This window comes from Sphaerodactylus townsendi, linkage group LG09 (genome assembly GCF_021028975.2).
Source record: "Sphaerodactylus townsendi isolate TG3544 linkage group LG09, MPM_Stown_v2.3, whole genome shotgun sequence".
NCBI classification, from domain to species: Eukaryota; Metazoa; Chordata; class Lepidosauria; order Squamata; family Sphaerodactylidae; genus Sphaerodactylus; species Sphaerodactylus townsendi.
This window is the reverse complement of record NC_059433.1, coordinates 85,694,176-85,705,213: the sequence shown is the minus strand read 5'-3', so window position 1 is coordinate 85,705,213 and position 11,038 is coordinate 85,694,176. Positions and strand designations below refer to the sequence as shown.

The window sequence follows — 11,038 nt, the reverse complement described above, 5'->3', positions numbered from 1 at the left end:
TTCTTAACAAATTGTAAGCCACCCATGGCTTTTCTGAGCACTGTTCACCAATATGACATTTGTCCTATGTTAGGGAAAGTGGACTAGGCCATTTCCTGGTAGGACTTGTGACTTGCAGGTGATTTCCACTTTGGAACACTAGAGGGACTGGGGGACAGGTAAGTTGCCAGCATACCTGAGCCATGGGCCATGTGGCAGGGATAGAAGGCCTCAAGGTTGCCAGTATCCCCCTTCTGGGCATCTCAGTATCTAGGCAGGTGTCTGGAGCAGACCAAGCTGGCTATAGAGAATAATAAAGCCAGTACCACAGCAGCCATCTAGGAAGTGAGCAGTCTGGCCGCAGAGGGGTTGTGGCAACTTGACTCCCTTTTCTCCACAGCAAGCTGGTCCTCTAAACATCTTGGCAGTCTCACTCTCTTGCCTGACCTACTGTGCCTCATGCTGAGGAGAAAGCAAGAAGACAACGGGATAAGTTCTTCCTCTCACCTCAGATACCTACAGGTGGGCACAGTCCAGCGGTGGTGAGGAGAGATCACCCTATACACACAGATGTACTCTGGTAATTTAAAAGGGTATGATTATATATTTAATATTAATACTGATATCTAATATCATATGTGTGCATATTTGGTAAAGCGATGAATATGGGATACATTAGTCAATTTGCTTTCTTGCTTGATGATAACTGCAAATGTTGCTCTCTGGGAGCTGTGGAGTGAGGACCACTGTTCTAAGAAATTGGAGATGATACTTATAATGTTGGGATGTTGCTGGAGTGGTTGATGTCATAAGCTTGTAAAATTCCAGTTCAGAAAATGGGGCCACTCGCAACTCAGTTATAGAACTTTTAAGCAACATACCTCAGGAAGATTTTACTTCTGGAAACAAGATGACTCATCGGATGAAAACAGAAAAACTATTTGAAGAACGATGGAGGTGGTTTTGATAGCACTGTCACTGCCCCAGTTTTGGACATTTTCAGGATGGTTCCATTTGAACCAGGGGAAAGACAGATTTTGTCTCTTGCTTCTATCATCACCAAGCCTTCCACAACTCCCAAAGCAGTTTTGCAATGTTTACAGCACTTGAGGATATTTTGGCGTGGGGAGGGTTAAAGATGAATCTAGCTATGATTAAAAATGTATGCAGAGAGCTAACATGGCATAATAAACACCCCACTGATCTAGAAACTGCATTGCAGATATTGCTTGTAGTGCAAATTCCAAAGTTTGGTTCATACTTGAAGTGAAAAACCATGTCTGGCCTCCTCCTTATAACTCCAAACTGCCCATTAATGAGATATTTAAAAATGAAAAGCCTCAAACACCTAGGGTGTGAATGGAACCATTTTTTAATTAGTTGTGCTAATTCACAAGTATTAACCAAATACAAAAAAAATGTCTCTTTTCACTCTAATTAAAAATGTGACTAAATGAATTGGTATTAATACTGCAGTTGTATGACTGTACCAACTGCATTGTTAAGTTCTGGGGAAATATGAGGAGGGTGCAGAGGCGTAGCAAGGGGGGAAAGCGCCCAGTGCACCGGAGCATCCGCCCCCATCCTGGAACGTTCCGCCATGCCCCCAGAACACCCTTGCCACACCCCCACAGGGGCATGCGCCCGGTGTGTTGTGCCCCCACCGTCCCCTTAGAGCTACGCCTCTGGGAGGGTGTATACAGGAAGGGCTGTGGGAGATTCCAGGTTTAATTCTTATTATCTCCCATTAAAAGGAACTCAAGTAGTGAGTTTGGGAAATGATTTTTCTTTGCTTGAGACCAGTAGAGAAGCTTGGCCACAAGTTACAGTGTTCACAAGTTACAGTGAACACACATGGCAATCTGTGTTCAGTGTACACTTGACTTTTGTTTATATGTGTGTTGTTTAATTCTCATATTATAGTCACTGCATGTATATCTCAACATGTGGTAGAAGTCCTACATTTATCTGGTTACCAGTCCCTAGTTTCATTCATACAGTGAAAGTACATTGGCTCTCTTACAAACAGATGTATGCATGGACAGACGGGTTGCACGTGCATTAACTATAAAGGGCTATAGAGTGATAAATGACCATGGCTTGAAAAAAGAAAGGTCTACTGAAAGGGCTGAAGAACTAATTGGATAACACATCAAGATACTGGAGATGCTACTGCATCAAACCCATGGTCAATGAGAGGAAGAATGTGGTACCAGGCACCAAGACTTAACATTTTTAACTCAAATTGAAAAATAGCAACATTTTTTAGACTGTGTAACTATTTTGTTCTGAAAATAATTGTGTTTTAGAGAGTTCTTTTATTTAAAATGTGAACTACTCAATCATAACAAGAGTTCTCCACTGACTACCTGCCCGCTGCTCATAATTACATATGGGCAAGGTCAGAATTGTGAGAGATACATAAAAGATTCCTCATAATAGCCATCTTTCTTGTTTCCTTAGAAGCAACACAGTGGAACTTTCCAGAACACTTTTGCTGCAGCAGAATATTTATTAATAGGCAAGGACATTGAGGGGCTTCATTTGCAATCCTTGGATATTTGCCGTATACTGGTTTTCATAAAGATTTTTGAGGTTACATATTTTTTATAAGAAAACAGAATAATAATTAGGTGCATTCAGTAATTCCAGTATGAAAAAGCACCATGTCACAAAACAGTTTACAATACAAAATTATTCAAAACCTAACATTTAAAAACAATATTTGTTCAGCAGTAATACAGTAAAAAAATCCTTACTTTCTTCAAACAATACTGTTTATATGTTTGGCACTGAAAAAAGACATTATCACAGATGTGTCTCTTTTTTTTTTAACCAACACACTTGTCAGCTTTTAATGTATGAAACATACACCTCACTGTATTCTGAATCAATGTTTTTGAAAGAATACATTATGCTTAGCAGTGACATATTGTCCAAAGTGAATACTATTCCTATGCAGGAAGAGTCAGGTAAATTCAATGCATGGCCCATTCTCAAATCTGTCTCTAAATCTCCCAGGAGTTGAACATATGGATCACTCTCTCATTTCTTGGCAGGAACAACTGTCGAAGTGAATTCATAAAGTGAATTTGGGCCCCATTTCTCAGATCCAGCTGTAAAGCTTCTTGGCCATTTGCTCCAGATCAGGGGTCTGCAACCTGTAGCTCTCCACATGATCATGGACCACAATTCCCATCAGCCCCTGCCAGATCAGGGGTTTGCAACCTGCGGCTCTCCAGATGATCATGGACTACAATTCGTAGTCCATAAACATCTGGAGAGCCACAGGTTGCAGACCCTTGCTCCAGATGCTCCACATTGGGACAATGTTTGATTAATGTTATGGGTTAGATCTTATGGATTTGTTCCACTGGTGGTAGCACTTTCCTCTGGTGCCTGGTGCTTTACTGCATCAAAGGGAAGAGACTACCATTAGTGAAACAAATTCATAGGATTCAACCCATTATTCTGAGCCTTTGAGTGCAATCCAGGCAAAGTTAAGCAGCCTTTCCAGTATGTTCCTCGGTTCTACTAATCTACAACACTGCTAGTAAGTTGTTGGTCCACACATATATTAGTGAGTCATTCATGAACTATAAGGAGAAAAATAACACACACTTTTGCATATTTTCCTTGCTCAGTCACCTGCACAAGATAATTACTTGCCTCAAAATATTTGTCAAATGGGCTTTTTTGTAAGCTTGCTTTAAGTAAGCCTGTCAAATGAGCTATTTTGTAATGGAAAGGTGAAGTATTCTGTGCTCAATGAGAATTGAGTGGATCTTGTGTTATGACTCTGTGCATGTTTCCATGAAGTAAGAACCACTTGGTTCAAAAGGGCTTACTACCAAGTACCTGTGTCTAACAAAACAGATTCAAATATACTTAACCTTGGATGTTATAAATATCGACTCTTGTCACACAAGAGTGTATTCAGCCCTATTGTCAGGGCCGGAATGATTAAAAACCTTTTATAATGACTTATGTCAACAGATGATTAAATTTAGCTTAAAGCCATACATCTTCTCATTGATTCTACACTGGATAACACCCACTCTTTTTTCAAAATGACTATAAAGAATGCCTTTGTGAACCATGCAAAGCAAGAGGTTTACCTGGTGATGAGGGAACCAGACCAAGACAAGAGGGAAAGGGAAGGCTTGATAGAAGTTTTGTAGGGGTGCTATGAAAAGAAAGGTGTTAAGTAATGGCTTATATGGGATAAACAGGGTAGGAATTCGTGAGAATGATCAACTCTAGGGTCAAATTTTTCTCAGAAGGGGCGTGGCAGTGAACACTGAGAGCAGCTACAAGTGGGTGTGGTTTAAAAAAAACACCAAAGATAAATACAAATAGACTTTTCAGGAAGATCATAACTAACTCCCAACGTAAAAACAGATAAAACAATGCAAGTTTCCTGTACAACATGAATCAATTGCATCATTGTATAACTAGCAAAATGGGGAGGGGGAATGTGGGAACAATGCACGTCTTGATACTGTTTTTATAAGCCAAACACTAATAAAATAATCCAATTTTAAGTATTTTCCCCCTTACATTTTACACCAAAGTTGCCACTACCAACAGACACTTTTATCACAAATCAGGCCTTAAAGATGCAAACCGACATTGGTAAGACTTCCACAAAATCTGAACGTTCTATGTACAGGGGGAGGGGAAGATCTCAACCAGTAGGAAACTATAGTCAGCACAGGTAAAAGTAATTCTCGGAATAATAAATACAGTTGCATTTGCAAATATAAGAAAAGTATATTCCTTTCACACTGATGAGAAATCTAGAAACGCCCGAGTAAAAAGCTTAGAAAAGGACTTAACATCAGCCATGCTTCAGAACACAACATCTGCTACAGTCTGTCAAATCTGTTCGGTTCGTGACCAGAATTGAGCTTGTTTTACATGTTTGCATAACTCATCATGCTGGACATTTATCTGAAAAATTACATCGTCTTTGCCCTGATCCAAGAAAAGGGATGCATCTATAGAAGCACTTTGCACATGTGGATTCTCTGGACGGACTGGGCACCATGCCACATAGACTGGATACCAAGTGCAGATGGAGGCATGCCTGATTTGCAATGCAGATTCAGATATAGGAAATCTATGGAAATCAATGGAATTTGTGCTAATAACAATTCACCCCTCCCAATTCCTTCAGTGAGAGTTGATCACGAGCAACTTTCTCTGGATTGGTATCAAGAAGGAGGGCACGTGTGCCCGCTGCACTGAAATAGAAATCCTGCTTTGCTGCGACCTGTGAAAATGTTCCTCATGCCTTTTGCAGCTCTGTGATTTCAGTTGTTGCATTTGGTCCTCATAACACCAGAGACCACAGTGAGTATTGGATGCCCCTCCAAATAGAAACCAAACCAAACATCTAGTTCATTATGAATTGCGGGACTGTAAAAAGGTTGTCCTAATATTCTATGAAGAATCAAATGCCCTCAGTATTCTTCATTTAATATTCATTGACAAGAAGACCAAAGCATGCATACAAAAGTGAAGAAATCTCATTTGTCTTCAATAGCGTGTTTGTGTAAATTGCTCAGGACTGCGCCTGTGTGGGTTTCTTTTCAGTGGAACGTCTCCTCAGCAAACATTAAATTAAAATACTGTCCTTCATTGTTTGCTGCCACTACGAAAGTTTGATGATTTGCTATGGGTCAAGGTCAATGGTATCTCTGATCCTGCTTCCGCTAAGACTCATGGGAGAGGGTCAGTCACATTGGAATGAACATGATTATGAATCAGACCCAAAGTTCAGCAATGAATCAGGTTACTGAGGTTCAAAATGCCAATGTAATTATGTTTTATTAGTGGAAAGGGAGCACTGCTGGAATGACAGTAGAACCAATACAGGAGAAGACAGGAAGGAATATGATCAGTTTGAGCTGTGGACATCTGTCCTCTGCTCACAACACTGGATTCTAGAGATAAGAACAGCTTTTCCCTCAGCTCTTTAAATTTTGGGAGAAATGTATTCTTTTTCTCTTCAATACATGTATTGATCTGGTGTTGCAGCACTATGCAAAAGAACATCTCTTATTTTCACATTTTATTCACAACCTGTTCTCGCCAGATTACCACTTCAGTTTTTTAAAAAATAAACTGGAATTATTTCCTTTTGGGAATGAGGATTCCAGGAGATTTCAGGCTAGAAAGAGAACCCTAAACAGAGAGAGTAATGAAAGAGCCCGAGGAAAGTGCTGGTAAGCAGTAAAACACTTTTTCCCCACTTGCCTTCTGCTAGACCACCCTTACTGAATCAGATGAGTGGTTTTTCTAGTCCAGGATCCTATTAATGGTTTAACTCTGGAGATACTTTTGAACATGAAGTAATGCAAAACTCACATGGAGACTGCAAAATATGGCAACCCTGCATTTGTGTTTTTACCAAAATGACACATTGCTACCTGCACTGTACATTTCATATCACTTTCTCCAAGCAAACTGGCCATAAGAATCTAGACAGGAAAATTAAAACAGCAGCTCAGAAAGGTCCCAGAGAGAAGAACACATTATAAAGGTTGCATAAAAGAGAGAGCACTGCCCACCTGAAGCAAGGAGCAAACCCCTCCATGATGTCTCCTGCTATTGTCCAATTGTGTTTCTTCCACTTGATGATTATAAATGTGATAGTTCACTGGAAGCAAAACTTTTTGCCTGGATCCACATTAAACCTACCTACTTTGGTAGAACCAATTGCTGTATTGAAGCTCAAGTGTTAAGATCTGCACGCTAAGGAGATATTTTATTGAGTGAAAATGTCATGTTCAGTTATGAATCCTGACCTGAATAGCCCCAGAATAGCCTGATTTTATCAGATCTCAGAACTTAAGCAGGGTTGGCTCTGGCTAGTATTTGGATTGGAGACCTCCAAGGAATACCAGGGTCATGATGTGGAGGCAGGCAATAACAAACCAGCTCTGCATGCCTGTTGCCTTGAAAGGTCACCATAAGTCAGCTGTGACTTGATGACAAAAAATAAAAGGCAAATATTTTAATTGCAAGTATACAGTTTGGATGTTCTAACAACATGTACTTTAATCCAACTATACATGTGTATGGTAGCCATGGATGCAAACTGCATAGACTCAGCAAAAACAAGCCAAACCAAATAGTGCTGAAGCAGGTGAGCTGTTTGAGGAAGGAAAGACCATAGAACCAATCCCAAGTCACCAATTTTCCATGTACGTATATGCAACCCTGGTGGTTAGAGCGAGCTAGCAATGATGTGCACAATACCACGTTATTCAAACATGGCTCAGCATCAAGCTAGAGATGAGATCAAAGAATCCCCTTCTCACAGAACGGGCCCAGATGTTGTACATGCAGGAAAGCAGATCTTCAGAAAGGACTGAATCCAGCCAGCTTTTTCCTCTCCATCTTGCCCAATCCTCTGTTTTACTCTAGCTCCAACTGCACACACCTTTTGTCCATGCAGATCCCATGATCCCTAGCAAAGATGGTCAAGGGACTCTGGGTTTTTTTCACCAGAAGGTGGTTGAATTCGACTCATAGCTCTACATTATTTATTTAACCTGTGAACTTTTCTTCTACTCGCTTCCTTTGAAGAAACAGTTGGGAGTAACAGCCTACTTGTAAATAGCTGTGCCTTGTGGTATGTGAGAACCAGCGATGCTTTCCTAGCTAGTTATTCTTTTATTTCAAGCTGTCAATGTGCCACTGTTGAATAAGAGGTAGGAAAACAAGTTTCTAAAATGCTACGGGCTGGTAATGTTTGTGGAATTACGTGCATGGGTGAGATCTAGCCACGCTTTCTTCCCATATTTCTCATTTCCTACTTGTCTTGGGAAGACAATTTATGAACCTTTTCTAGCACAGCTTCTGCTTTCCAATTTTTATGCCTGTTTCGGTTTACTTCATCTCAGCACCTAAAATTCTGCCACGAAGCTAATTAAACACCAACTTATAATTGGGGAAAATACCTTGGTCTAGTAGAGCAACATTTTGTTTTCTCTGTTTAAAAATGAAACCCACTGAACATTTCAGTACTCAATATGATTAGGGCATGTGAGCCATCTGGCAAATATGCTCTTGATTTCAACTGGTCCTACGGAACAAACAAATCTCTGTCATTCTAGCCCCCAACACGTAAGATGGAATTGAACCAGAAGTGGGATCCAACCAGTTCTCACCACTTCTCTAGAAGTGGTTACTAATTTTTATTGTGTGCTGAGAAGGGGTTACTAAAGTAACCTCCCTGCCCAATAAGGACTGGAGGTGCATGTGTGCAGCGGCGCCACTGTTTGAATCCCACCACCATCGGAACCTGTTATTAAAATTTTTGGATCCCACCACTGAATTGAACCATTTCTTTGCTGGTGAAATTCTTAAAGCATATGGAAGAAGAAGAGGAGTTTGGATTTATAGCCCCCCTTTCTCTCCTGCAGGAGACTCAAAGGGGCTTACAATCTCCTTGCCCTTACCCCCTCACAACAAACACCCTGTGGGTGGGGCTGAGAGAGGGGCTGAGAGAGCTCCAAGAAGCTGTGACTAGCCCAAGGTCACCCAACTGGCGTTTGTGGGAGTGTACAGGCTAATCTGAATTCTCCAGATAAGCCTCCACAGCTTAGGCGGCAGAGCGGGGAATCAAACCCGGTTCCTCCAGATTAGATACACGAGCTCTTAACCTCCTACGTCACTGTTGCTCCACTGGAGATATACTGAAGGTGAAAAGGTTGTCCTCCTTACATTGAACAGTGTTAATAAAACTGAGTATTTTACTTCAATGGAAAAACACACTTTCCAGTAAAATGATCTGTCTTCAAAAGAGGACCTGTTGCATACATTGACTGGGATGGCCATGTTCATTCTGAGAGTCTGACTAAGGACTCAGCTCTTGCTGCTTGCCCAAATGTTCATTCTGAGAGTCTGACTAACTAAGGACTCAGCTCTACGTCATGATTGCATGTAGAAGTCATGGTAGTCTGGGATTTCCAAAATGATTGCCACTTCTTGGAATAAATACAAATATTTGCACATCTGTATGTAGGTTTACTGCCTATGACTTCATCCACCAAACAGTCATTTGGGCAAGCAGCAACATCCACTGGTTTTACTGTGGCCATTTTAAATAGGAATAGACTGGAGATCAATTAGCAATTGATCTCAAGAAATGTGCTTAGTGGTATATCTGATTTTTGCCTTGCGGTTTGCCCGGTCTTAATATTAGTGGGCGTAGTCCATCAGTCATCTTTGCACAAGCTCCACTCTTGGGAATGAAGGCTGCGTGGCAGCAGAGTTTAGTCGATGAGCTATGGCTCAAATTTCATTTCGGCTTCTATGGCCCCATTTACAGGGAGATCCAATGCATGACTCTCTGCTAAACCCATTGACATCAATGGACATAACACCAGAGTAACTCTGCGTAAGGTAAAGTTTCGCCTTCAGTCGTGTTCGACCCTGGGGTACCACTGCAAGCAGTGATTTCATAGGCAAGCCGTTTTTGTGGGGTAGTTTGCCATTGCTTTCCCTGGCTATTCTTTACCCCCTAGCTATGTGCTAGGTACTCATTTACCGACCAAGGAATGGATGGATGGCTGAGTTGACCATGAGCCAGCTGCCAGGATATTTGACCCACAGGGGGCTCGAACTCCTGACCTTGTGAGTGGCAGTTCAAGCACTTAACCACTACGCCACGCAGCTCCTAACTCTGCGTAGGGTTGTACTATTCGAAACGGTGTGTATATTTTTGGTTTTTAAAAAGACACTAGGAAAGATGCAGAATTGGGCAATGAAAATGATCAAAGGTTTGGAATGCTTTTCCTACAAAGCAAGGCTCCCAATCCAGAGAACGCTATTCCTGCTTCATTCCCTCTGAAATGAAATGTACTATTGATAACTGACATCTGTTTCACTGGGGTTCAAGCATAACTGACATTCTCTGGATCAGGGCTGCTGTGTTGGAGGCTGTTTGATTTCTTTTTTTAAAAAAAATGGGACATAAGAGGAATGTACAAAATGGTGAAACAAAGAGAAACGTGAACATCCTTCAGTAACAATGCCTGAACAAAGCAATGCTGATTGGCGATCGGTTCAGGAAATACCAAAAACAAAATACTTCCCCAGGGCACAATTCAGTATGGGATTCACTATCATTAGAGGTCCCATTGTCTGTGGGCTTAGATGGTTTTATAAAAAGACAAGTTAATGAAGGTATTGCCTCTGTTTGCTACAACAGGATCATCCTGTCCAGAGACACTTTCTTCTGAATTTCAGGTGCTGAAGCCAGACAACAGAAGACACCAGCAAGGCTTTCATAGTTTGTGAGGTTCCAGTGGCTTCCACTGCCAATTGCTGAGAACCAGAATGCTGAACTACAAAGATCCAGAAAATGTGCAGTTCTTATACTGAACACAAATTGTGTTGGGGCACTTCTTTTGGGATTCAGTTGCTTCAGAGATGAATGAAGATGTGTTGTTCTGTCTACATGTGTAAAATATTTGCTATCAACTGATCACCATCTATTTAAACCTTCTGCTTAAGTCCTCCACCCTTAATTCTCTACCTACACAGCCTGATATTAATCATAAGTAATATTAATAAGAATGCAATATTATTCTCACCAGGATGCTTTACGTTAAAGCTCACCTGGAATGAGCTTTTACCTGTAAAGTCCTCCTCAGTCTCTTATCTGAAGGAGCAGTTCTAGTACTACAGTGACAACTGATATGCTATTTTGGTAGTGGGTCGACCTTACATATAGGTGGAAGAAATAGGGGTACCATTAAGCGAAGGAATGGTGGATCACCCTGCCTAATGTATTTCAGATCATAAATAATGACTTCTCCGGTGCTCCTATATTTCTGCCCAGGCCAGCATTTCTACATGCTAAATGGCAAATCAGCAATATCTTCATTTAAAAAGAAGTGTGTCATGCGTACCATGAGGCATAAAAAGTTAACCCAAACAACTTAAAATATGCAGCTGTTTCACCATCTATGGTCCAATACATTCCTATCTTAGGAAACAACAGCTGTTTTAATTGTATTTATGAAAACTGTATCTACGATGA

The 11,038-nt window shown here is 41.0% G+C and overlaps 1 long non-coding RNA gene across 1 annotated transcript; it reads right to left on the bottom strand.

The window, feature by feature from the left end:
• Positions 1-2,471: 2,471 nt before the first annotated feature.
• LOC125439236 lies at positions 2,472-8,485 on the bottom strand. Its single transcript, XR_007245503.1, has 2 exons — positions 3,208-8,485; positions 2,472-3,140 (listed from the first exon to the last, which is right to left on the bottom strand). It is a non-coding gene; the product is annotated as an uncharacterized LOC125439236 (long non-coding RNA).
• Positions 8,486-11,038: the final 2,553 nt, after the last annotated feature.